Genomic DNA, 25,979 nt, shown 5'->3' on the forward strand with positions numbered 1-25,979 from the left:
GGAAAATATTTCACTAAATTAACAAACACTAGAAGCTATACTGGGGCAAGTCAGCTAAATTTTAACCCTGTCTGCAAAATGAGGGAATGAAACTGAGCTGGTTAAAAGGGGTGCTGCCAGAGGTCACATTCATCAGCTCTGTAGCAAGCAAGGAGAAGCAGGCCTGAGGCAAGGAAAATAGCTGAAGCTTAGAGTACACTGGAACATAAATACTCATAATTCCCCTAGTGGTTCCCACCCCCATCCCTACTACCAGGAGAAAAAGATGAATCTTAATGACCAATTCCAAGAATGAGATCCAACTCAATTTGGAGACCATGAGGTCTATCCAATGCCACCCAACTAGGAAATGACATGGCAAGTCCAAATGATTTCTGTGTTCTTTCTATCTTGTTCCTTTACAGTGTTAAGATGTTAAGATAATCTATTAAGAGGGGCAGGAGAAATAGCATGGAGATAGGGTGTTTACCTTGCATGCAAAAGGACGGCATTTCGAATCCTGGCATCCCATGTGGTCCCCTGAGCATGCCAGGAACAATTTCTGAGCCTAGAGTAACCCCTGAGCGCTGCCGGGTGTAACCCAAAAACAAAAAAAGGGGCCGGAGAGATAGCATGGAGGTAAGGTGTTTGCCTTGCATGCAGAAGGATGGTGGTTCGAATCCCGGCATCCCATATGGTCCCCCGAGCCTGCCAGGAGCGATTTCTGAATGTAGAGCCAGGAAGGAACCCCTGAGCACTGCCGAGTGTGACCCCAAAACAAAACAAAACAAAAGAAAAGATAATCTATTAAGGTAAAACCCAAAGCCTCAGACTCCTATGAGGTTCAAAGAACTGAAGGCAACAGATACACAATAGTGCTTCCCACTGCTCAATTCTGAACTGGGTGGACTTATGTATATTCAGCAGGTATTGAGGGGGTAATGAATGAGTAGGTCCAGCAGATAATGAATGAGTAAGTGAATGAATGAGTGAAAGATTGTGCTGTACATCTTTGTAGATAATGTTAATAAGAAAAGTGATAATGCTTATTGATCACCAAGAATTCAAAGACTTCGCCTATGTTGAGTCATTAGTTTTACATCAAATTAATGAACTGAATCCTATTTTTCCCTTTTATAGATAAACGTCTGTGGCACAGAAAGGTTAAGTAAGTCACTTTAGTTCATGGAGCTAGAGACAAAAGCAGTGCAAGTCTAAACAGTCTGTCTCCAGACCCCCACACTCAGCCAGTCTCTTAGCTATTAGTGACTCATCCGAGACTTAGACCTTAGTTCGTTTTTAAGTAGGACCTGGAATCTGTAGCTGAATAAGTTTCAACAGGTGATTCTGCAGTACAGAGTTGAGTTACAGTTAGAGTTAGAGTTGAATCTAACTGAACACTTAGCAGTAATTCAAGGGCCATGAGGCTAGAATTAGGCTATTTTTAGGATTTTAAAGTTTATCTGATTATGTGGCTATAAGGCTTGCTTTATAAGTAATGTTGACTGATTGTATCCCCTCTTGAGAGGTGGGAACTCAAACCCCAGATCAATTACACAATACCCATTGGGGACCTGTGCACAGAAGGCCAACTTAGGTGACCTGCTTTTGAGACCATTTGCAAGAGACTCCCATTGCAGACCACTGTTCTCTGGAGAGACCAACTAACTGTGTACCTGCCTGGTTTCTGGACTTTGATCTTTCTTCTGACCTCCTCTTCACCCCTGCTCTGATCTGACAACTCCTGCTGGGCTGACCTCATCTCTGACCCTAACCAGCCCCAGTTTTCAGCCTCACTGCTCTAGACTGATATCTCACATGATGACAGTTTGAAGCAGAACAATATTCAGCTCAGCCAGCCCTCACCAGAGCCAGGCATCTCTTCTTCTAATGATGTGGTGACAAATGGGCTATTTATGCCAAAGAACTGTGATTTTCAGAATAGAAAGTTTAAGATTCAGGTATCTTAAATCAATGCTATATCTGACCAAGCATGAGATATAGAAACAGTGAAAATTCAACAGCTCTTGCTACTTGGATTGGACTAATGTTCTTTCATTCACCAAATGGTTATGGAGAGCTGAGTCCATGACCGTTTCTGTATTAGCAATAGGGACGAGAAAAATGGACATCATGTTGTCCTTGCCCCAAAGAGGTTCATTTATGTCTACTGCTCATCCAGAGAAGATGATGTTTCAAACAATGGTCAGTCAATGAGTTGGACCAAAGAGAAGAAATACTGAAGGATTGCACTTTGATCAAGTGGAGGAAATCTTTGTTCATTGCACCACATTCCATTAAATACTTAAATGACCTGTGGAAACTCGGAGGAATTGGTTACGAGTCTCAGAACACAAAACCCTTACAGAAATCTGAATTTGTTCATATGCCTGGATAATCTTCCTGATAGACTGCACTGGAACTTGGGATAGCCGATTCCTGGCTGAACTCTAATTCAATACCTGTTCCTGGCTGAACTCTAATTCAATGCACGATCGTACACTACACACATTCCCTCTCTCAGCACAGTTTTCTCAAACAAACTCTATAAGTGCCCAGCTTCTCCCAGAGAATTTTAAAAGGTTTGTAAACTGAATAAACCTCTGAAGCCCCTCTCAGCTCTGGTATGAATCTGTCACCTGGAGATGTCTGTGGGAAAGAATGTGATTGGCCAAAAAGAGTAAGTCAGTTTCATTCCTGAGATATCCTGGGATATACTCCATTCCTGAGAAATCCTGGACTATACTCTATTCTATAAGGGAGAGCTGCCTCTCAAGGAAGGACCACCTTTCTCTTTGTTTCATCTCCAATATGGTCTCTTATACTCCAAAAATCATTTTGTGGGTTGAATTATGCCCACCCCCAGAAAAATATATTCTAGTCCCGGACCCATACCGCTTGGGAAAGTGATCTCACTGGAAATAGGGTCTATGTGGTGGAGTCAAGGTTATAAGGGAGACATATTGGCTGATATGTCTACAGCAATAAAACTAGTTTCACAAGAAGAGGGAAATTGGAAGCAGACATCCATAGAGGAAACCATATACAATGAAGAATAACGAAGAGGTTGGAGTGATGAAACCACATGCCAAAACGTGCCAAGGGTTTCTGGCTATCACTGGAAACTCAGAGAGAGAAACTAAAGAGAAATTGCTCTGCAAGCACCCATGAAAAAATAATCCCTACTGATGCCTTGAATTTAGTTTTCTGGTCTGAGTCATAAAAGAATATAGTACGGTTTGAAGTCTGCAGAATTTTGTGACAGCAGACCTATGGACTAAGATCCCTCTTCAAGGCTGTTATTTGGAAATCATTCCCGCAGCTGTATGTTAACAGATCCCTAGAAAGCTCTATTAGCCCTGACATTTCGCCACATGAACACTGAAGATGAGTCACACTGTGTCTATAGCGGATCTCAGAAACCCAGAAGTCTGACTCCCCTTGGGGAAAGGAGGAAAGCCTTACACTTGATTATTTAGCAGGAAGAGGATGCTGGGGGTGGGGAGAAGAGTTTCCAGCTGCTTTTCTTTCCCACTGGGGCCAGCCAAGGAAAAGGGGAGCTTTCATTACTAGAAGAGGATGTCACAGTCCTTTACTTTCACTCATCCAGTAAATAGACCTGGAGTATTTATTGTGCTGTTCTGTGCACTGTTAGCACTGTAGGACTAAGCACTGGAGAAGAGGGTGTGTGTCTGGATGAGGAGAAATCTAAAGAGCACAGCACACATCCCTGAACTCAACGAGCCACATTGGGACTGAAGGCCTATGACACAGTGGATTACTAGCATGGATCTGGGAATCAAACAATTCTGGCTTGAATCCTGCATCTGCTACTGATCTCCACTGGAATCTTGGACAAAGTATTTCATCTCTTTGGACCTCCGACATATTGTAAGTACTAAATAAGTGGTCTATCTAGCAGAGGGCCAGCACAAGTAATCAATAAATGATTCTTATTTTTATTTTTGGAGAACCAAGATATTCTCCATAAACAGGGCAGTGAAAGAAAGGTGGTTAGGTCCTTGGTCTAGTTGAACGCCTGAATGCTCAGAGCTACTCAGAGAGGAAACTAGTTGTTTCACAAATAACAGTGGCTGTGGATATAAAGTAACTTGGTCAAGTTCTCAGAGTGAGAAATGTAGTAGAATCAGGATTCTAACTAGGTTTTTCAGGCACAAACTCTTCTTATTACCAGCCAACATTCATTTGCAAGTCTGAAGAGGTTGGGCAAATGCCTAGAGCACTTGGCTCAAGGTTGTAGTGACCTCCATAGAAAATATGCTGTTCATATTGGACTTATATGTGTGTTTTGTTTAATTAGAAAATACTCCCTTAATATACACTAGAGTACACATTGTGTCAGTGATGTCTTTCGTAATCACAATAGCCTATAATGAGTTCTACTGTATTGTTCTTATTATGCAAGTATGGAAATAGAGTAAGATATTAAGGTCATAGAGAGCTTTTTTAAGGTCATAGAAAGAATAAGTAATGAAAATAGGATCTACACTTGATTCTTTGACTTTACTTTTTTTTCATCTACCTTTTTATATTGCAGTGTCTTTTATGGGGGATGGCTGTTGAAGGAGAGAAGGGTCACACACATCACACACACACACACACACACACACACACACACACACACACACACACACACACACACACACACACATCCCACCTTTTGGTGGGTGCTATTGCTACTATAAGGCCAGGAGTAATTTGACCCTGTAAGGTGAATAGCAGGATGGGGCTGTTTAACTCAGCAACTCTTAGTCAACAGCTTCTTATCCCTGGCCCACTTCCTGAAAACTCCTTTGCGTCTCAGCTTTGGAAACCCTTTGAGCACAAAGAGCTCGTTTCCTGTGGCCAGGAAGGACGGGACAAGTTCCTCTCTCTCATTAAGGCACTCATAAAAGTGTTTCAAGAAGCCTGACTTATGACTTCGCTGTTTGTCAAGATCCCCTTCTCCAAGAAGGCACTTGGGTAATTTGGTGCCAGGAGAAGTGCTAGAGAAACCAACTCCTTTGAGTCCAGGAATTATTTATGATCCTACGAAGAGAGAATGTCATTTGGAGAGATAACAAGCCTTCACCAGCACAACAGGCTATTTAATATGCCACAAGGGATGAGAGGCAGCTTCACAATTCCAAAACCAGCCAGGAAGCTTTAAGAGATTCTGCACATGTGGATTGTCTGTTTCCTCTGAAATCTCCTGGGTGGATAACTGCTAACAATTATGAGGGATTTGCTTCTGAGCCAGGGCTTGTGCTTTTTATATATTAATTCATTTGATTCTCACAACATTCCTAACTCCTCTTACAAATGAGGCTATTGAAACACAGAGAAGTTAAGTAACTAGCCCAAGTAACTATCTCACAGAGAGTGAAAAAACCAAGCCAGGGCCCGGAGAGATAGCACAGCGGTGTTTGCCTTGCAAGCAGCCAATCCAGGACCAAAGGCGATTGTTTCGAATCCCGGTGTCCCATATGGTCCCCCCGTGCCTGCCAGGAGCTATTTCTGAGCAGACAGCCAGGAGTAACCCCTGAGCACCGCCAGGTGTGGCCCCCCCCAAAAAAACAAGCCAGAATTTCAACCCAAATAGGACAGCTACCACATGTGTGCTCTGACAACAGTCAAGATTAGGAGGAAATTGCATTTTAAGTTACCCTATTAAAATGGAATGCACATATATTCAAAATTACCGTTTTTTTCTTAAAATACACTTAAACTTTAATAAAGTTAAAGAATCCAAAGGACAGAGCAAAAGACATGTCTATGTAGATGTTTATGTGTTTCAACTACTCTGCCTTTAGATGAGAGTTTAAATCCCTACCACCAAATGAAAAGGCAGAGAATTCTAAAGTGTTTCTTCCACTTGCAGAGGTCTTTCAATTTTTTTGGAATATTTAGCCTCTGTGACCTTACTACATATTTCATGCCACCTGGAACTTTGCTTTAGGATTAAGAAAGAAAACGGTACATCTATAAAGGAGCTGAACTTTCTTTTAGAGAAGAGATTATGACTTCCAAACTCAAGTTAAATGAACATGGTTTAATAAAACTAGTTTTAGACCTAGACAAACCTGGATTTGAGCCCTAAATCTACTACTTAATAGCTGTAAAACTTGGGCAACTTGCTTAACTTCCTAACATATCTCTATTTCTTTCTTTAAACTTTTTTTTCATCACAAATATTGAGGAGGGTGTTATGCAGTGCTCAGGGATTGCTCGGGGAACCTTGCATTGTCAGGGATAGAACCTCTCTCTCCTGCTTGCCAAGAATGCACTTAGCCCCTTGAACTATCTCCTCAGCTCTGAGAAGCTAATTTTATCTTATTTTTAAATGTATTACCCTCCTTTATTTTCTTCTGTTCATGCTGCTGTTGTGGTGCATGGGGCTTGCCTGTGATGCTCAGCATTTGGTTGTGCTCAACAGCGTCACACACTTACACACATACTGTATGGTAAGTGTCACCCTTCTGGCAGAGGTGCTCACACAATGTTGTTTGTAGGAGTGGTGCTCTTCAGGGCTTGGAATCTCAGCTGCCATGCTCACAAATCTGGCTGCAGGGGAAGCTGGAGGTCACTTGGACCACCAGGGATCACAAAGATCAGCGCTGTAATCTAGAGCTCCACACCTGTCAGCAACACTCGGAATCCAATTCAAGGCCTGGCACATGGATGACAGGTGCCTGCCTTAAGTCTTAACCGTGTTGAGAACACTGAATTTTAAAGTTATAAAACAGCAAGCCAGAGCACACAGTTATTAAGCAGTACTTTTAAAAAGAAAAAAACTCTCGATCTGCAGACATTTTTAACTAAATTTCTAAGGTCATTTTACGTCGTGTGTATGGATTTGCCTTGGTTTGTAGATGAACTTGTAATTGAGGCGCTAGGAGACCCCTGCTGGAGAGAATAACTCAGGAGCGTCCTGGGCCTGAACTCTGAAAAGGGTTCAGATTTCCACTTTTGCCATGTAATGTGTGTGTGTGTGTGTGTGTGTGTGTGTGTGTGTGTGTGTGTGTGTGTGTAGGCGGGTTGGGGGGTACAGGGGTGGGTGATAGTGGGGTGATAGTTGATACACTCTATGAACTTCCACCTTCCCTATTACTAAAAAGGATTTACCAGTCCTGACAGCCCAGGGTGACTCTGAGATTCCAATTCTGCAAAAGTGCTCGACACGTGGTCAGCACTCAGTGAAGTTTGCCTACGAATCTTTCTTTGCCTACGAGCTAAAGACAAATTCCGCGGAGTGGGGGAAATTGCGAGGTGTCGCCAGGCGGAGATTAGGAGAGCGAGGGGTAGATACTCCCGGGGGTCCACTAGGCTCTAATGCTCTTTCCCCACTTCTCGGACCACCCTCCCTCTCCCTGCCCGGGCTGTTGCCATGGTCACCGGTTCAGGCCCGGAGCAGCAGCACCTGGGCGTGGCTTCGTCCAAGCCCCTCCCCTCCGAGGGACCATTGGCTGGGAGGGCCACGTGACCCGCGGCGGTATGCTAATATATGGTAATCGCCCACGCTCCTCCTCCCGGGCCGTGTCCGAGCAGCCAGCAGGGTGCGCGGCGCCGAGCCGAAGGGGCGGGCTGAGGGGCGGCCCCCGGGAGAGAGCGGCCAGGTGGAGGAGGAGCGCGAAGGCGACCGCAGGTAAACGGGCGGGCGCGTGCGCGCTGGGGCCGAGGGCTCGCGCGGTCGGACCGGAGGACACGGGCGGCCGCGCTGCGGGCTTAACCCTTTGGGCACCCAGCTGTCACGGCGTGGCAAGCCCTGACGCGGTGGCCCAAAGCGGGCCGCGCAAGGCGGGGCACTGCCGTGGGGGCACCGGCTGGCAGGCGGCGGCGGGCGATCTAGCCCGGGATCCGAGTGGGCACCGAACCTCCCGGGCTGCACTGATGAGTTGCGGTTGCGGGGGGCACCCCGCATTCAGGCGCTGCGAGGAAGAGCTGCAGAAGCAGCTCCGCTCCGGGGCCGAGCAGGCTGGCTCAAGTGTCCACCCGCCCGCCTAGAAGCCCACGCCTCACTCAGCAGCGCGTGGCCAGGCGCGGCCTGGATTCCTTCCTCCTCCCATCCCCTCAGAAAGCCCAGAGATCGGGGGGTTCGGGCCTGACCTTGGCCCCCCATCCTCAGCCCAGGCTTGACAGCCGCCTCACTCCTGCGTGCGCTCCTGCGGGACGAAGGCGAGATGGGTGCTTGGGGACAGCAGCAAGGGGAACTAACTGCGGGCAGCCAGTGCTTGGAGAGGACAATCCCCTAAAGGCAAAGCAGGCCCCAAGAGGAACCAGGTTTGACAAGGAAGGGTGCCCCGGGAAAGCTCTGGGCCCTTTTTCTTTTGTTTGTTTGCTTGGGCTTGGATATTGACCTGACACTTTACGGGGGACAGAGGGTGATCATTGCTGGACACCTGGATCGGGTCTGTCATGTCTAGAGGAAGCGGCTGTTTTGCATGAGTTATCTACGAATTTCTTACAGAACACGGTTTCAATGCAACTCCCTGCCTTACCCCCCAACCCTTGGGTGGCAGGACCCAAGTGTCTTTTTAAAATTATCTCCTTCACCAATTCACTGGGACTGGTGGCAGCTTTGGGCTCACGGTGTCATTTAGCTTTCACCACAATGGAAATGGTAGAGTGGGTCATGTGCCACTAATATCAAGCCTGCCCAGGGAGTTTCTTGCAAGCTTGAGGGAAGAAATGTTTTTGTCACCAGTGTGGATGGAACACTGGTTCCTCTGCCAGTGATAAGCAATAGAATTTCTTGTATCCCTCTAAAGAGGTTTCTTTTAAATTGAGGGGAGGAAAAAAACGTGGTTCCATATGAAAAGTCCAAGGAGTCCATTTGATTTCTGTGACTGAAGGGAAAATGACACTTCTAGGTTTGCTTTTGATGTCTTTTATCATCCAACAACAAATATTGGTAAAGTACTAGAAATTGTTTGGGTGCAAAGATGAATAAGATTAGTCCTTGTGGGCCGGGCGGTGGCGCTAAAGGTAAGGTGCCTGCCTTGCCTGTGCTAGCCTTGGACGGACCGCGGTTCGATCCCCCGGTGTCCCATATGGTCCCCCAAGCCAGGAGCAACTTCTGAGCACATAGCCAGGAGTAACCCCTGAGCGTTACCGGGTGTGGCCCAAAAACCAAAAAAAAAAAAAAAAAAAAAAAAGATTAGTCCTTGTCCTCAAACAGGAAAAGCAGACATAAAATTGCCAGAAAAACTGATAATAATGTGATAGATATAGTTATAAAGAACTGTCTGCACAGAAGAGGGAAAATTAAACAATTAGCTGTCTCAGAGGGTCAGGGCAGGCTTTGCAGAGTAGATCCCACTTTTTAAGGCCTTTTAAAAATATTTGTGGGGAGGTGGGGTGGTTTGGGTAGTTTGGAGACACCCAGTGATGCTCAGGGATTCCTACTGGCTCTGCACTCAGGAATTACTCCTGGTGGTACTACAGAGACCATATAAGATATCAGAGATTGAACCCAGGTTAGTCTCATGCAAGATAAGCTTCCTACCTGCTGTTGAATCGCTCTAGCCCCTAAAGTAAAATATTGGGGGATATATAAGGGTTTGCTTTGCACTAGACTGAAAAGAACCAGAAGAGCTGCCCAAGCAAAAAAGAGAATAAATTTTGTTTGGTTTTGTTTTGGGTTTTCAGGCCATACCCAGTATAACCCCTCAGGAGTCATTCCTGACTCTGTGCTCAGAAATTACTCCTGGCAGACTCAAGGGATCATATGGGATGCCAGGATACCAGGTTGGCCACATGCAAGGCAAATGCCCTCCCGCTGTGCTACTGTTCCAGCCCCTGATGAACATTTAAGTAGGACTTCTTGGAGCATTGCCAGTTAATGGCCCCAAAACAACAAAACAACAATAGAATTCTCTGGGTCAGTGTTTCTCAGTCTTTTCTAACCATGATCCCCTTCTAATCTTGTTCCTTTCCTAAAATCTCCCTATCTCACTGACTGGTCTCCTAATCTTGTGCTCCCTATTTATTTGATTTTCACCTCCAGTTGAGAAATACTCCTTGGGTGTGGTATATATTGCAGTCATGACTTCTTTCCTTTCTCAAGAGCATAATGTACAAAACTAGGGGCCAGAGTGATAGCAAAGTGGTAGGGCATTTGCCTTGCATGCAGCTGACCTAGAAGGGCCTCAGTTCGATCCCTGGCGTCCCATATGGTCCCCCAAAGCCAGGGGTGATTTCTGAGTGCATAGCCAGGAGTAACCCCTGAGTGTCACTGGGTGTGGCCCAACAAACAAAAACAAAATTATTAAAAAAAAAAACTAACCAAGGATTTCTGTGTCCTACCATAGTTTTCCTCTAGTACTTTCCTTCCTGATGATCTTCTCCCCAATTTTTCCCCCTTCCCCTTTTCATCCAAGTTTCTGAGCCTCCTAATCTCTGTCCATTATATCATTTAAGTTTGTTTTCTTATTGGGGGGGGGGCCATACCCTGTAGTACACAGGCTCTGTGCTCAGGGATTGGGGTTTGAGGATCATAGATGGAATTTACTACATATAAGGTAAGAAACATAACCCCTGGGGCCGGGCGGTAGCACTGGAGGTAAGGTGCCTGCCTTGCCTGCGCTAGCCTAGGACGGACCACGGTTCGATCCCCCGGTGTCCCATATGGTCCCCCAAGAAGCCAGGAGCAACTTCTGAGGGCATAGCCAGGAGTAACCCCTGAGCGTCACAGGGTGTGGCCCAAAAACCAAAAAAAAAAAAAAAAAAAAAAGAAACATAACCCCTGTCCTCTCTCTACAGACTCTCACTCACATCTTTCTTACACATGGAGATAGGAAAGGGAGGATTCACATTAACTCCATGCAAAGGCTTTAAAAACTAAAAACTTATCCCCAAAACAAACAAACAAAAAAACTGCACATTATGTGTGCCTCTAGAAGCATCCTCCCTAGGGAGGTCAACCCTAAGTCATGGGATAATGGAGAATGTGGGTCAGACCTGGAAGCAATACTTAGTGTCAAATGTGAGAGCAAATTTACAAGCTGTAGGAGTGATAAGATCAGAAAGCTGGAAAGATCTGGACTCTGGCATGGGTCAAGACAAGCAGTGATGGAACTGGGGCTGGCAGAAGTGAGCAGGGCTAGGTCTAAATGCTTCAAGAAGTTGCAGGAAAGGACAGTGGAGCTTCCTCTACAGTCTTCCCTGTCCACCCTCCTTTCATTCTTCCCTGTCTTACTAATGCCCAATTCTGAGCCCATCTTCCACCCAAGAGGCACTTTGACCTTCTTACATTGAACTCTTAGTTCCCAGAGTGGAGGCAATATTATTACTGCTGCCTTTGCATCCACCTCCAGAACTATAAATAGTTTGTTTTACCTCAGAAGCTGCCACTGGCCAGCCTATTTTTACTCCCTGACCACTTGGAAAGAGAACAAGGACAGGCCCAGAGGTATGTTCATCTTAAAGTAGACCTCAGCCCCCAAACTCCTATATTCAAGTCAGTTTTTTTTTTTCTTAAAACAATGTTTGGTGCCAGAGCCATAGTACAGCAGGTAAGGTGTTTATCTTACATGCTGCCATGTAAGATGGATCTTACATAGATCTTCAGCAGTGCTATGGGTCCCTGGCTTGGATCTTCAGCATTGCTTATGGTTTCTTGAGCCCACTGGGAGTGATCCCTGAGTGCCTGCGTGTAGAGCCAGGAGTAACCTCTGAGTATGGCCCGACAATCAAATAATTAAAATTATAAAGATTTTAGCCTGGCTTAAATCAAAATTTATTTTCAGAATGGGTTTTAGTGAATGAACTTTTGGCCAGTTTCTTATCTGGAATCCCATGACAGATGCAGGTTTATAAAGGAAGGGGCAGTAAAGGAGGGAAGCCTGACATACCCCATGGAGACATAAGGTTCACAAGTACCTGAGACTTGATTCAACTTACTTAACTGAGCATCTACTTGTGTGCAAATGCAGGATGATATCTATGCTCTGGAGGAGACATAAAAATAAGAGGGACTTGTTCTGAACCAAAGATTTTAGTTCTTTCTAACCAATGACTGATTGTGTCAGGGCAAGTTACTGCATTCATTTCTTCAATAGTGCCATTTGCCTACTATCTCTATTTGTGAAATCAGCGCAGAAATGAAATTTAAAAAATTTTCAGTGCTGTACATGTGCTGGTCCATGAGATGAAAAAAGTGAGATCATGTGAACTCTGAAGGTGTTTTCAGAGACATGGTGATCAATTTTATATAGAGAGAAGGAAAGTAGAAAGGGTGTCAGGTCAGAAAATCATGTTCATAAAATTTACTGCCAAAACATAATAGAAGTTTTTAGGGATCCACTGATGAAACCAATCAATCTGGAAAGATCAAAGCATGAGCAGAGAAGTTACAGGATTGGAAACATTGGTTAAAGCCATATTTTAACATGCACCAAATGCCAGGCTGAGGATTAAAATTTTATCCCATATGATGGAAAGTCTGAAGATGTTTGGTCAGGGAATTGTAAAGTCATGAAGGTAATATTTTTTTATAATTATCTTTATTTAAACACCGTGATTACAAACATGATTATAGTTGTATGATTACAGTCATGTAAAGAACACCCCCCTCCACCAGTGCAACATTCCCACCACCAATTTCCCAGATCTCCCTCCTCCCCACCCCCCCACACCTGTACTCGAGACAGGCTTTCTACTTCCCTCATTCATTCACATTGTTATGATAGTTTTCAGTGTAGTCATCTCTCCAACTGCACTCATCACTCTATGTGATGAGCTTCATGTCATGAGCTACACCTACCAGCCCTCACCTCATCAGCCCTCATCTCTCTTGTTTCTGAGATACTGTTAAAAATGTCTTTCATTTTTCTTAAAGCCCATAGATGAGTGAAACCATTCTGCGTCTTTCTCTCTCCCTCTGACTTACTTCACTCAGCATAATAGATTCCATGTACATCCATATATAGGAAAATTTCATGACTTCATCTCTCATGAAGGTAAAATTTAAGGTTTTCAATAACAGCTTGGGGAATAACTTTAGTAGGGATATAAAGAGAACTATTTTTGTAAGGTGCTTGCCTTGCATGTGAAGACCTGGAGTTTGATTTCTGGCACCATATAGTGTCACCCAATCCCCAATAGGACTTATCTCTGAGCACAAAGCTAGGAGCAAGCCCTGAGTACTGCCAGGTGTGATTCAAAAATCCAAAAATAGAATTTCTCAATCAATGTATATTTAATAATATGTAATATAATATAGGTATAAAGGTATTAATGATGATGCCAATGAAAATAAAAATAAATGGGTTAATTAAATACCAGAAGTTTGAAAGGGGCTTGTAAATGTATATGGAAGTCAAGATATAAGGAAGAATTAATCAGTTTTAGACTTGGACAACAAGATAAACAGAAATAGGACAAAAAGTAAATCCAGTTTATAGGAGAGGAGACACTAAGTGCCAGACCTCTTGAGGACTTAATTTAAATTTTTGAAGTGGAATTTGAAGTGGATATGTCCCATAAGTATTTGAAAGTGGGGGTTTAGTGTTCTGGAAACAGAAGTCAAGGAGTCTTGCACAGAAGAGTGATAATTGAAGCCACATGATTAGTTTAGTTCACAGTACTAGCAGCTTGTAAATAGAGGATGGAGACCAAGAACTAAGGCTTGGAAATGACACATACTAGAAGCATAGGGGAAACAAATGAGGCCCATAGGGCCAGAAATAAGGAATGTCAGAGAATCTATATAACCATCTACATTATTCCTCCAACAAATATGTTCTCATTTGGACTGTTTTGTGTACCTGACAGGTACAGGACTAATGGGACCTACAATCAGCCCCATAAGTCAAACAAAGAGGAAGCTCCAAGGTAGAAGACTGGGCCAACAGTATGAAATTGTAGTAAAAAGGGGCCGGAGAGATAGTATGGAGGTAGGGCATTGCCTTCCATGTAGAAAGATGGTGGCTCGAATCCCGGCATCCATTATGGTCCCCCGAGCCTGCCAGAAGCAATTTCTGAGTGTAGAGTCAGGAATAACCCCTGAGAACTGCCGGGTGTGACCCAAAAACAAAAAACAAACAAACAAAAAAGAGAGAGATTGTAGTAAAAAAAAAAAAAAAAAAAACAGTATGGGAAACCACCACCCTACTAAGTAAGCAGGGAGCTGTTAGTACTTTCCTAAAATTAATAGCTTTAACTCAATGGAGGATGGCCACAGGGGTATTAAATACCAAATTAAAGACGGTTGTGTGGAAGATTGTGCATGTGTTAAGAAATAAAGAAAAGATGTAGCTTAGTCTTTGTGACTGACAACCGAGAGACAAGAGATGTAGCAACATGGTTAAAGAACGTAGATAGGTGGAGGAAGATATTTGATCTCCTCATTTTGCTTCATTATTTCACCTTGTCCTAAAATGATCCATTTCATTTTTTCTAACTTTAATAGCAATTCAATACTTAGATTTTTCATTTTAATAAATAACTGTATTTTTGCACTGAAAATGAGACTATTTATAAATTGCTTACCAGGTGCCTAGCAGTTTTGTGTATTTATTGTATTCCTTATCTCTCTTAATATAATAATGCTAAATTGTAACCTCATAATTATTTAAAAGTGTGGAGGAACTAAATAATTCACCGGAAGTCATATAATGAATGGGTAGCAAAAACTGGCTTTATGATTCTGAAAACTTTGGAACTTCCTAGGGTTTATATTTAGAACGGTCCTTACTTTAAGTGCACATAGCAATCTTACAGTTCTCAGTGATTTTTTTAAGCAGGGTGGGGACTGGTTTGGGGGTCATACTTGTGGGTGTCCAGGGGTTACTCCTGGTTTTTTGCTCAGAAATTATTCCTGGCAGGTTTAGGGATATCATCCCATCTGCTAGGGATTGAACCCAGATTAGCCGCATGGAAGGCAAATGCCCTACCCCCTGTGCTATTGCTCTGGCTCCTTGATGATTCTTTTCAAAACATTTTTATTTTAAAAGCATTTTATTTTTCATTGGGCCCTAAAATTTTTAGAACTAGCAGTTCTGTTTGGAGACATAAATACTTCACACTGGTGATAAAAAAAGCTTTCCAGCCCCATCTTTGTATTGGTTTTGTAGCTTATTTTTGCATGGTTAACTGTGTGTGATCCTGTTGTCTATTCCATTTTGAATATGAATATGAAAGTCCATAAGAGGGTAATCCTGACATTGAATACTCAGGTACTGAGTAGTCTAAAGAGAATAAGGACTACTAATTTCTGTAAATTCATCTGTCCTTTCTTGAGACTATAACTGGGTAGAGTTATAGGCATGATACTTCTAATACTTCCAATTTAAATAAAAAAGGAATTTTTCCATTTCTACTCCTCTCCCCTGCAGGAAGCAATAGGAAACATTTTCAGTCTGAAAGATAAATTTGGATTGAATAGCTATAATACAACTTGTCTTCCCTAGTTTGGTGACTTTTAGCCATCTGCACCTCTCTAACCCCACACAAGGGACTCCCCAAGTCCATGTGGTTCTGTTTATCAATAACATTTATCTTAAATACTCATGTTTTGCTCCTTCTTTTGTTACTTGATCTGTTTTGTACATCAGGCATATGAACAAGGAGATCCAGGAAAGCTTTCTTTTTAAATATTATCTGGTTTACCTTATGTCTATTTGGAATTATCTTACTTTATATCTACTTGGAATGGACAACAAATTGTTTGGGGTTTATCATGGTTATCTCTCTAAAAAACAACTTTCCAGGGGCCGGAGAGATAGCATGAAGGTAAGGCGTTTGCCTTTCATGCAGAAGGTCATCGGTTCAAATCCCGGCGTCCCATATGGTCCCCCGTGCCTGCCAGGAGCAATTTCTGAGCATGGAGCCAGGAGTAACCCCTGAGCACTGCCGGGTGTGACCCAAAAACCAAAAAAAAAAAAAAAAAAACTTTCCAACACCTACTCTCCTCCTACTCCTGATCTCTCTGAGTAATCATTTGACCAACTCCTGACACCACTAGTTGCTGGCTACCATTTTACCAAGTCTGAGTACTAGTCAGTCTAGATTCCTCAGTGGATGAAAACAGACAAGACTGAGATAGTTTTGCTTTTTCTCATTTTCTGCCTCACTCCTCTGCACCATGTTTGTTCTCACTCACTATGCTAAGCATGGACCAGAGGGTTGTTAAAATATGTAAAGGGAACTGGAATGGGGGGAGGACATAGTTGGTGATGGGTATTCCCCTGATTCAATGTTAATATGTACCTAAAACACTACTGTGAAAGATATGTAAGCCATTATGGAAAAAAAATATGTTTTTAATCAGAAACTTTCTTTGACTTACATGTATTATTATTATATCAATTATATTATATGTTATGTTATGTCACTATATTATGTTATGTTAGCTTACCTCATTATGTTAATCAATTTTGTCTCTTGAATAAATTCTTACAATAAAAAAGAATATGTGAGATTAAAAATATGGAAATATTTATAGTATAGCTTTAGATATTTATGTCATAAATTTAGTTAGCCAGTATTTAGTTAGCCAGATGTTCTCCATGACTTATTTGTATTGGTGTCATTTCCATAAAACATAATTATAGTTATCCACTGCTTTTCAATAAATTAGCTTTAAATTCAACTGCTTGAAACAAACTTTTTTATATATATTACATTACAGAAGCACTTCTCAACTTGATTTTAATGAACTAGTATCGTTTTAGTTCTTGACCTTCCTTTTACTTTAAAATCTCATTATAGCACTTACTACTTTATTGTAATTGCTAAGGACTATTTTCATATCTATAGCTTCAATTTATTTTTTTGTTTGTTTACTTTTGATTTGGGGCCATACCCAGCAGCGCTCTGGGTTACTCCTGGCTCTTTGCTCAGAAATCACTCCTGGCAGGCTTAGGGGACCACATGGGATGCCGGGAATCGAACCATGGCCTGTCCCAGATCAGCACTTGCAAGGCAAATGCCCTACCACTATGCTGTCACTTGGACCCTATAGCTTCAATTTCTAAAACCATCCCTTACTCAGAATTGATGCTCAATAAATGGTTCCCAGATACACTTTTTGATAGCTTGTACTTTATAAACATCTACTCTATTCTTTAGAAGATTAAGTACCTGAAAACAAAACTGTTCTTTGCTAAACACTGGAATTCACAATATTATATGAATAACTAGAATAATGCCACTTTAATAGAACCAACTGCTTTCTTTCTACATAAAGGAGTGCTTTCAAATTATATGATGAGATATTTTCTGTTTGTTGGTTCCCAAAGAACTTCCTGACCTCAGCTCTTGTCTAGCAGTGTCAATAATGTTTTGTTCTCTGTATATTACTTGTTTCTATAAATTAATGATGAGTTCTTCTATTGCTTTGATTTATGTCAGTCTTTCAGGTAAATAAATTCCAAAAATGTCAAAAAAAATAAAATTAAGTATCTTGCCTAGGACCCCATTATAAATATACCTGCCTTCAATTATCTGGATCCTTGACTGAGGTGAAAGGTCAACCTATGAAGAAACCACTGTAGAAAGCAAAGACTACACTGATTTGCCAATTTACTTGCTGCAGAGAGGACTTCTCATCCTAGTTTCTGTTTAAAAGCCCCTGCTCCAGGGACCGGAGCGGTGGCACAAGTGGTAGGGTGTATGCCTTGCATGTGCCTAACCTAGGGCGGACCACGGTTTAATACCTCAGCGTCCCATATGGTCCCCCAAACCAGGGGCAATTTCTGAGCTCATAGCCAGGAGTTACCCCTGAGCATCACCGGGTGTGACTCAGAAAACAACAAACAAAAGCCCCTGCTCCATCCATACTCTGAAATCAGTTCTGGCTCTTGAATGGAGTCATATTATGAGCCCCTAATCCAGAGACACATGGATTGAATAACAAAGCCATTATCAGTTTCCCCATTTACTTAAACATTTGACTATAAAGTTTTATGAGGCAAGGTCTACCCTGGTTTATTCGCTGTTTTATTCCCAGAACCAAGCAATCAAATTAATGATATTCTATTCTTGATACTTTTACCCCATTTCTGCCATTAAATCCTGACCTCTGATCACCCAGAATTCTAGGACTGAGTTCACCTTTTCTTGTGACTTACCTATAGTGATCTTATTAAGGGGTTGAGAAAGTTGGGCCACACCTGGTGTGTTCAAAGTCTACTTCTAGTCTGTATTCATGGATCTATTTATTTAAAAAATTTTAATTATAACACTGTGATTTACCAAGTTGTTAATAATAAAATTACTCAATATTAAAGGCATTCAGTGTTTCAATATAATTCCACCACCAATGTCTCCAGTTCCCCCCAGCCTGTCTCTCTCCTCAAGACTGCCCTTTTAGTGGGCACAAACAAATTTACTTCATTTGCTGGTTATAACATGAAGAGAAATGGAATTATCAAAAAATAGATCAATAAAAGTCAATTTGTGGTGATTCTTATTTGATAATGGTGTTACTAAAAGTCATTGTCTGAGGATTTACTGAGCTGGTTGGTGCTAGTTAAGCTTTCTGTGTTATTGACACAGGCTCATTGATCTTTGTAGTCTTCTATGCGACTTCCCCATCAGATTTGCTTGGTGAGGTTCTATTGTGGAGCTTAACTATTTTTTATATTGGAGAAGGTATAGGGTGTGCATAGGCCTTCAGGCAGAAAGGGGAATTTGCTCACCCCCATTCCAAGAAGGTTACATACAGATTTCAGCCCAGGGTTGGTCTACCTGGAGGATTCAGTGACATCATGGCCTTTTTGAGAATTAGTTATCTTAAGGATCACCTCTGGCATGAACATCATGATGGACTGTAGACAGGAATCAAATGGATCAGCCACATGCAAAGCAAACATCTCAATCTTTGTATTATCTTTCAGCCATTTGACTTTTGTTTTTGTTCTAGATGCTTCTTTCCCAGCTTCTTATCATAGCTGGTCTTTGAGAATTTTATTTATTGTTTACTTACAACTAGTCTTTTTTGTTCCCTTGTTTGCTTTATTTTTGGGAGGGGGAACACATTCAGCGGTGCTCAGGGGTTACTCTTTGCTCTGCACTCAGGAATCACTCCGGTGTGCTCAGGGATTAAACCCTGGTCAGCTGCATGCAAGGCAAGTGCCCTACTCACTGTGCTATCTCTCTGCCTCCAACTTCCTAGTCTTTTGATCTTCCTCTAATACTACACTATTCCTTATGTGAATAGTGTTTTCTCTACCTATCATGCATGTGAAGTGCATTTTAAAATATTTTAACTAAGAATACCATTCAAAATTCCAATGAAAAGGGACCTAGGGCCCTAAAGACATGAGTTTGGGCTAGAAAGTTCTAAACTTTTTTGAATTAAAAAGTTCTAAGTTTTGGGTTTGTTTGTTTGTTTGTTTGTTTTGGTTTTTGGGCCACACCCGGCAGTGCTCAGGGGTTACTCCTGGCTGGCTGCTCAGAAATAGCTCCTGGCAGGCACGGGGGACCATATGGGACACCGGGATTCGAACCAACCACCTTTGGTCCTGGATCGGCTCCTTGCAAGGCAAACACCGCTGTGCTATCTCTCCAGGCCCAGTTCTAAGTTTTTTAAGCCTATTGAACTGATTAACTTATAACATTCAGCAATTCATTATGAATTAATATTTTATGAATTTTGGGCCATGCCCAATGGCACTCAGGGGTTACTTTTAGTTCTGCACTCAGGAATTACTCCTGGCAGGTTCAGGGGACCATATAGTATGCCAGAATTGAACCTGGGTCTACTGCATGAAAGGCCAACACCATACCTTCTGTGCTATGGCTCTGGCCCAGCAAATTAAAGGAGAGTCAGAAATGAAGTGAGTGTAAAAGTGCATCTATCAGGGAAACCTTTTGAGAAGAGAGAAGAACTTCAGAGGAATTCATATCAGTCCCAGAAAGCAATGTGAACTTATGTTTGTCTTCATTTTGAGGAAGGGGAAAATAATAAAGAAATGATGATTACAGGGGTTGGAGCAATAGCACAGTGGTAGGGTGTTTTTCTTGCATGCAGCAGGAAGAAGAAGGAAGGAAGGAAGGAAGGAAGGAAGGAAGGAAGGAAGGAAGGAAGGAAGGGAGGGAGGGAGGGAGGGAGGGAGGGAGGAGGGAGGGAGGAGGAAGGAAGGAAGGAAGGGAGGAAGGGAGGAAGGAAGGAAGGAAGGAAGGAAGGAGGAAGGAAGAAGGAAGGAAGGAAGGAAGGAAAAGGAAGGAAGGAAGGAAGAAGGAAGGAAAGAAGGGAAGGAAGAGAAGGAAAGGAAGGAAGGAAGGAAGGAAGAAAGAAAAGGAAATAAGGGAAGGAAAGGAAGGAAGGAAGGAAGGAAGGAAGGAAGGAAGGAAGGAAGGAAGGAAGGAAGGAAGGAAGGAAGGAAGGAAGGAAGGAAGGAAGGAAGGAAGATAGTGATTACAGGTAAAGATGACTTTAAACTTTTGCAGATACTTGAGAACTAAATTCTACCTCTAGAAGGAGGGCTGAGCAAGAGTTTTGGGGGCCAATAGAGCTATTAAGCACCTATTTCTTCTGAGGAAACATCTGGAACACACAGAGCTTCTCTAAAATGATCTCTGAAAGATCATTCATTTATTCAGCAAATATCTATTCAATACAAAATATGATTATGAGATTGGTTAAAAAAATTAAAGATACAGGGCCCGGAGAGATAGCACTGCGGTGTTTGCCTTGCAAGCAGCCGATCCAGGACCAAAGGTGGTTGGTTCGAATCCCGGTGTCCCATATGGTCCCCCGTGCCTGCCAGGAGCTATTTCTGAGCAGACAGTCAGGAGTAACCTCTGAGCAACACCGGGTGTGGCCCAAAAAACAAACAAACAAACAAACAAAAAAGTTAAAGATACAGTATTATATCTAGAAGATGTTCCTTAAATTTTGTCTTAATTTGGGATGGTAGTATAAAATGAAGTTAATTCATTATTTGATTCTTTTTAAAAATAAAATTATTTTTCTATAGGTTAAAAAATTGCTCATTTGATACATTGGAGATTAGCCCTCGTCTTTTTTTAATATAAATTTTATTTAACACCATGATTACAAGCATGTTTGTAGTTGGGTTTCAGTTATAAACATAACACCCTTCATCACCAATGCAACATTCCCACCACCAATGCCCCCCTCCTCCCCTACCCCTGCCTGTATTCTCAACATAGCCCTCGTCTTCACCTAAAATAGTCAGCTTTTTCCCATTTGTAGAAACATGTGTTCTCTCAGTTTTTCTCAGTCTTTCTCTCACTTTGTGTTCCTCAAGTAAATTTATTTACTTATTTATTCATTTATTTTTGAGTGGGGACCACACCCAGCTGTACTTAGGGTTTACTCCCAGCATTGCACTCAAGAATCACTCTTGGTGGTTTTCAGGGATCATATGGGGTGCCAGAGATTGAACCAGAAAAATTGCATGCAATGTAAATGCTCTATATGATATATTATTGCTATGGCCCCTAAATAAATTTTTTTAAGTGAAACTATTTGGCTTCACAAATGAAAGAAAGGTGGGATGGGAAGAGAGAGAAAGAAAAGAGAGAGAGAGAGAGTAATAACACAAGTATATCCTATCCTGTTTTTCTTCTTAGATATTGTTCCTAAGAAAATAACTAAATCATTGATCCATAATGCTACACTTCAAGGTAGATTTTCATCTAGTAATTGTCATCTAAATTGTATGTATACTACCAGACAGATGTGTCTCCTTGATGATTGTAGTCACAAGAAACCCATTTTATTTTATCTATAAATGATGGATGGGTTGGGGACTAAAATCTTGGCCAGAATATACATCTAGGTTAAAATGTAGATCACCATCCCACATCTGAGACCTGCTGTTCAGTGTCTCCTTTCATTTTCATTTTCATTACTTTCATCTTTCATTTTCTTCTATTGCATTGTTGGTGGTGGTGGTGGTGGTGCTATTACAAACAAGACCTGCATTTTTCCTTTGACAGAATTTTGCACCCTTCTGTATGTAAATGTTCTGGAGTTTGTACTGTGCATGATGCCTTTAAAGGACTTGCAGGGAGGCTGCAGGAGGTTATTGTTCATAATGGGACACCCTACCTGATGCTGGTTTCAGCCCCGTCACTTCTACTCATGAACCATGACCTTTGCAGGCTTTCTCAAGCCTTCATCCCATATGCCTTAGTCTTCTATATATAATGGGGGTAATAAATTACAGAATTAAAATCTAATATATGTGTGGTGCTTAGTGAGTACTATGTGAGGTTTAATTTTTATTTCCTGTGATGCCAATCCTGAGATTTACAGTGTCCTCTGAATTTGAACTTAGGTTAGTTTCATTCCTAATTAAGCAATCTAGCACTAAAATTTTCTCAGAGAGACTGATAAACAGCTTTTAGAACTTTGTTTTTACATTTTTAAAAATTTACATTATTTACAGAACATGCATCACATATAGACATAGTTGACCATAATACATTTGCTTTCAGATGAGTGAGAGCAAAATGATTTTAATAGGAAGAAATAAAGAAAAAGGAAAGAGAAATAAAAGAAAGGAAAAAGTACAGTGACAAGCAAATTTGTGAAAATTATTGTATCTCCAATGAGATACAATTGGCAGAAGATTTAGTAAGCTCTTGCTGCTAGTTGATCATTCTGTTATTTCATTTGGTTCGAACCTTAAGTGAACTCAGCTACACATTGGGATCCAAATTACTGTATTCCTTTTTTTTTTTTTGTGAAATGTGATCTTTATTTTATTATTATTTTTATTTATTTATTTATTTATTTATTTATTGGTTTTTGGGCCACACTCGTTTGATGCTCAGGGGTTACTCCTGGCTATACACTCAGAAATCGCTCCTGGCTTGGGGGGACCATATGGGACGCCGGGGGATCGAACCACGGTTTGTCCTATGCTAGCGCTTGCAAGGCAGACACCTTACCTCTAGCGCCACCTTCCCGGCCCCTATTTTTTTAATTTTTAATTAAAAAAATTCCCATCACCAATATCCCAAGTGTCCCTCCTCCCCACCCAACCCCGGCCTGTCCTCTAGACAGGCTTTCTACTTCCCTCAGTCATTCACATTGTTATGATAGTTCTCAGTGTAATTATTTCTCTAACTGCACTCATCACTCTGTGGTGAGCTTCATGTCATGAGCTGGACCTTCCAGCCCTCCTCTCCTTTGTCACTGAGAATTATTGCAAAAATGTCTTTTATTTTTCTTAAAACCCATAGATGAGTGAGACTATTCTGCATCTATCTCTCTCCCTCTGACTTATTTCAGTCAGCATAATAGATTCCATATACATCCATGTATAGGAAAATTTTATGACTTCATCTCTTCTGATGACTGCATAATATTCCATTGTCTATATGTACCACAATTTTTTTAGCCATTCATCTATTACTGTATTCCTAATGGTATGACATCAAACAAATGAAGTTGTCAAGGAATTCAAAACACTGTTCCTCATACTGCAACTTTTGTGAGGTGTGTTCTATAATGTAAGGTCCCCCAGAAATAAGAAAATGTGAGGGCAGGGGGACAGTGCCTACACTCACTCAAAAAAAAAAATTTGTCCTGGTGATATGAGTCCAAATACGGACATACTGAAATTTGATAAGATTGGTGTTTCTGCATAGAATTGTAGAGGAGTAAAGCAGGGCCATAGGAAAAGCAGCAATTATGGGTGATAGATGTAGCAGGCATGGGTTTAGTTAGGTGGGAGCTTGACGCACCTTCTCCTCCTGAGATTGCCAGCTTTAAGCTGTATGGTCGGTATACCCATGTTTTTTTGCAGCTTGGTTTATATCTCTTGAGAACAGAATGAGTCTACTGAGCTGGCCTGAGGCAGACATGGTGACTTCCTTTGTGGGCATGATTAGGGCTGCCAGAGCTCCTGGAAGCAGGAGAATGTGGAGCTGTGGGGGGTGGAGGAGGGGGGAGCATACCCACTGTCACTCCAAAAATGTCCTAGTTTTATCAGCCTGTGGAACATTTTGATATAAAGTTATTTAACAGAAAGATGCCTATAAAAATAAAGTTGCTTTGTCAAAGACAAAATGAGCTTCTTTCTATATCTTGTTCAATCCTAACATTTTACAGCTTCTTTTCTCACCTTTTCTTTTTCCCCTTAAAATTCGCTTGTTTAGGAACCAGAGAGATAGTTAAATACTGAGGACATGCTGTATATGCAGAAGGCCAAGTTCAGTTCCTGCCACTGCAAGGCCACCACAACAATGCTAGGGGTAGCCCCAAGTACAGAAGCAAGAGTAGCTCCCAACAGAGATGGGAGTAGGTCTCAAGTACCACTGGTATAACTTAAAAACAAAACCAATCTATTTGCTTATTTAGCAAGTATTTTCTTTAATTTTTTAATTTAAAAACCATGATTGCAAAGTTCATAATTGAGTTTCAGTTTTACAATGTATGCCATCCTTCACCTATGTCCTATCACCAATTTCCTACCACCAATGGCCCCAGTTTTCCTCCCACCCTCCCTTCTGCCTGCCTCTGGGACAGGCATCTCTCTCTCTCTCTCTCTCTCTCTCTCTCTCTCTCTCTCTCTCTCTCTCTCTCTCTCTCTCTCTCTCTCTCTCTCTCTCTCTCTCTCTCTCTCTCTCTCTCTCTCTCTCTCTCTCAACATTTTTCCTTTTAGACACTATGGTTTGCACTACTGTTAATGAAGGAATATCATGGGTATCACATTCTCTCCTTCCAAAACCCAGTTATTGTCTCGAGTGATCAGTTCCAATTATCATTGTCATAGTGGTCCCCTCTTTACCCTAACTGCACTGCTCTACTATTTGTGGCAAGCTTCCTACCAAGTACTGGTTCTCTTGGACCTCCTCTCTATTGTCTCTGGATATTATTACATTATCTGTTATTTTTCTTTCCTTTTTATTTTTTGGTTTTTGGTTTCTGGGTCACACCCAGCAGCGCTCAAGGGTTACTCCTGGTTCTACACTCAGAAATCGCTCCTGGCAGGCTCGGGGGACCATATGGGATGCTGGGATTCCAACCACCGTCCTTCTGCATGCAAAGCAAATGCCCTAAATCCAAGCCATCTCTCCTGCCCATCTTTTATTTTTCTTATATCCCATATATGAGTGAGACTACTTTGTGTCTATTCCTTTTCATTTTACTCACTTCATTCAGCATAATACTCTCCATATCCATTAATGTATAAGCAAATTTTATGACAGCTGCATAGTATTCCATTGTATAGATGTACCAGTTTTTTTAGCTGCTCATTTTTTCTTGAGCATTTGGGTTGTTTCTGATACTGACTAGTGTAAATAGTGCTGTGATTAACATAGGATTACAGATGGCATTTTTGTATTATGTTTTTCGTTCTTAGGTCATATATTCCTAGAAGTGGTGTTGCTGGATCATATGGAAACTCAATTTACAGTTTTAAAAGAATAGCCATATTGTTTTCCAAAAAGGCTGGACAAGTCAGCATTCCCACCAGCAGTAAAAGAAAGTCCCTTTCACCCCACATCCAGGCCAGCATGGGTTGTTCTGTGATATGTGTAAGTCTTTGTGGTAGGAGATGATACTCATTGTTGTTTTGATTTGCATCTCCCTGATGATTAGCTATGTGGAACATTTTTTATGTGCCTTTTAACCATTTGTATTTATTCTTTGAGGAAGTGTCTTTCATTTCTTCTCCTGACTTTTTGATGGGGTTAGATTTTTTTTCCTGTTAAATTCTGTCAGTATCTTGTATATCTTAGATATTAGGTCCTTGTCTGATGGGTATTGGGTGAATAATTTCTCCCATTCTATGGGTAGTCTTTGTGTCTTAGTCATTATCCTTTGAGGTACAAAAGTTTTTCAGTTTAATGTAGTTCGTTTGTTTATCTTTGCTTTCACTTTCTTGGCCAGTGCCATATTCCTTGAATATGCCTTATAATTTCAGGTTTGATATCAAGGTAGTTAATACATTTTGATTTGGCTTTTGTGCATGGCATTAAATAGAGATTGAAGTTAGCCTTTTTTATTTGCATATAGCTGACCAGTTTTCCCAACAAAACTTGTTTAAGATCCTTGATCCACTTTGTGTTTC

At 41.6% G+C, this 25,979-nt stretch overlaps 1 protein-coding gene across 1 annotated transcript in view; it reads left to right on the forward strand.

Moving 5' to 3' along the window:
- The first annotated feature begins 7,545 nt into the window (after nucleotides 1-7,545).
- PHC2 (polyhomeotic homolog 2) overlaps nucleotides 7,546-25,979 on the forward strand; it is a 131,995-nt gene continuing 113,561 nt past the window's right edge. The window contains exon 1 of the mRNA XM_049774696.1: nucleotides 7,546-7,624. The gene's annotated coding sequence lies outside the window, so the exon portion shown is untranslated. The remainder of the gene's footprint in view (nucleotides 7,625-25,979) is intronic.

The sequence above is a fragment of the Suncus etruscus genome, chromosome 6 (assembly GCF_024139225.1).
Source record: "Suncus etruscus isolate mSunEtr1 chromosome 6, mSunEtr1.pri.cur, whole genome shotgun sequence".
Lineage (NCBI taxonomy): Eukaryota > Metazoa > Chordata > Mammalia > Eulipotyphla > Soricidae > Suncus > Suncus etruscus.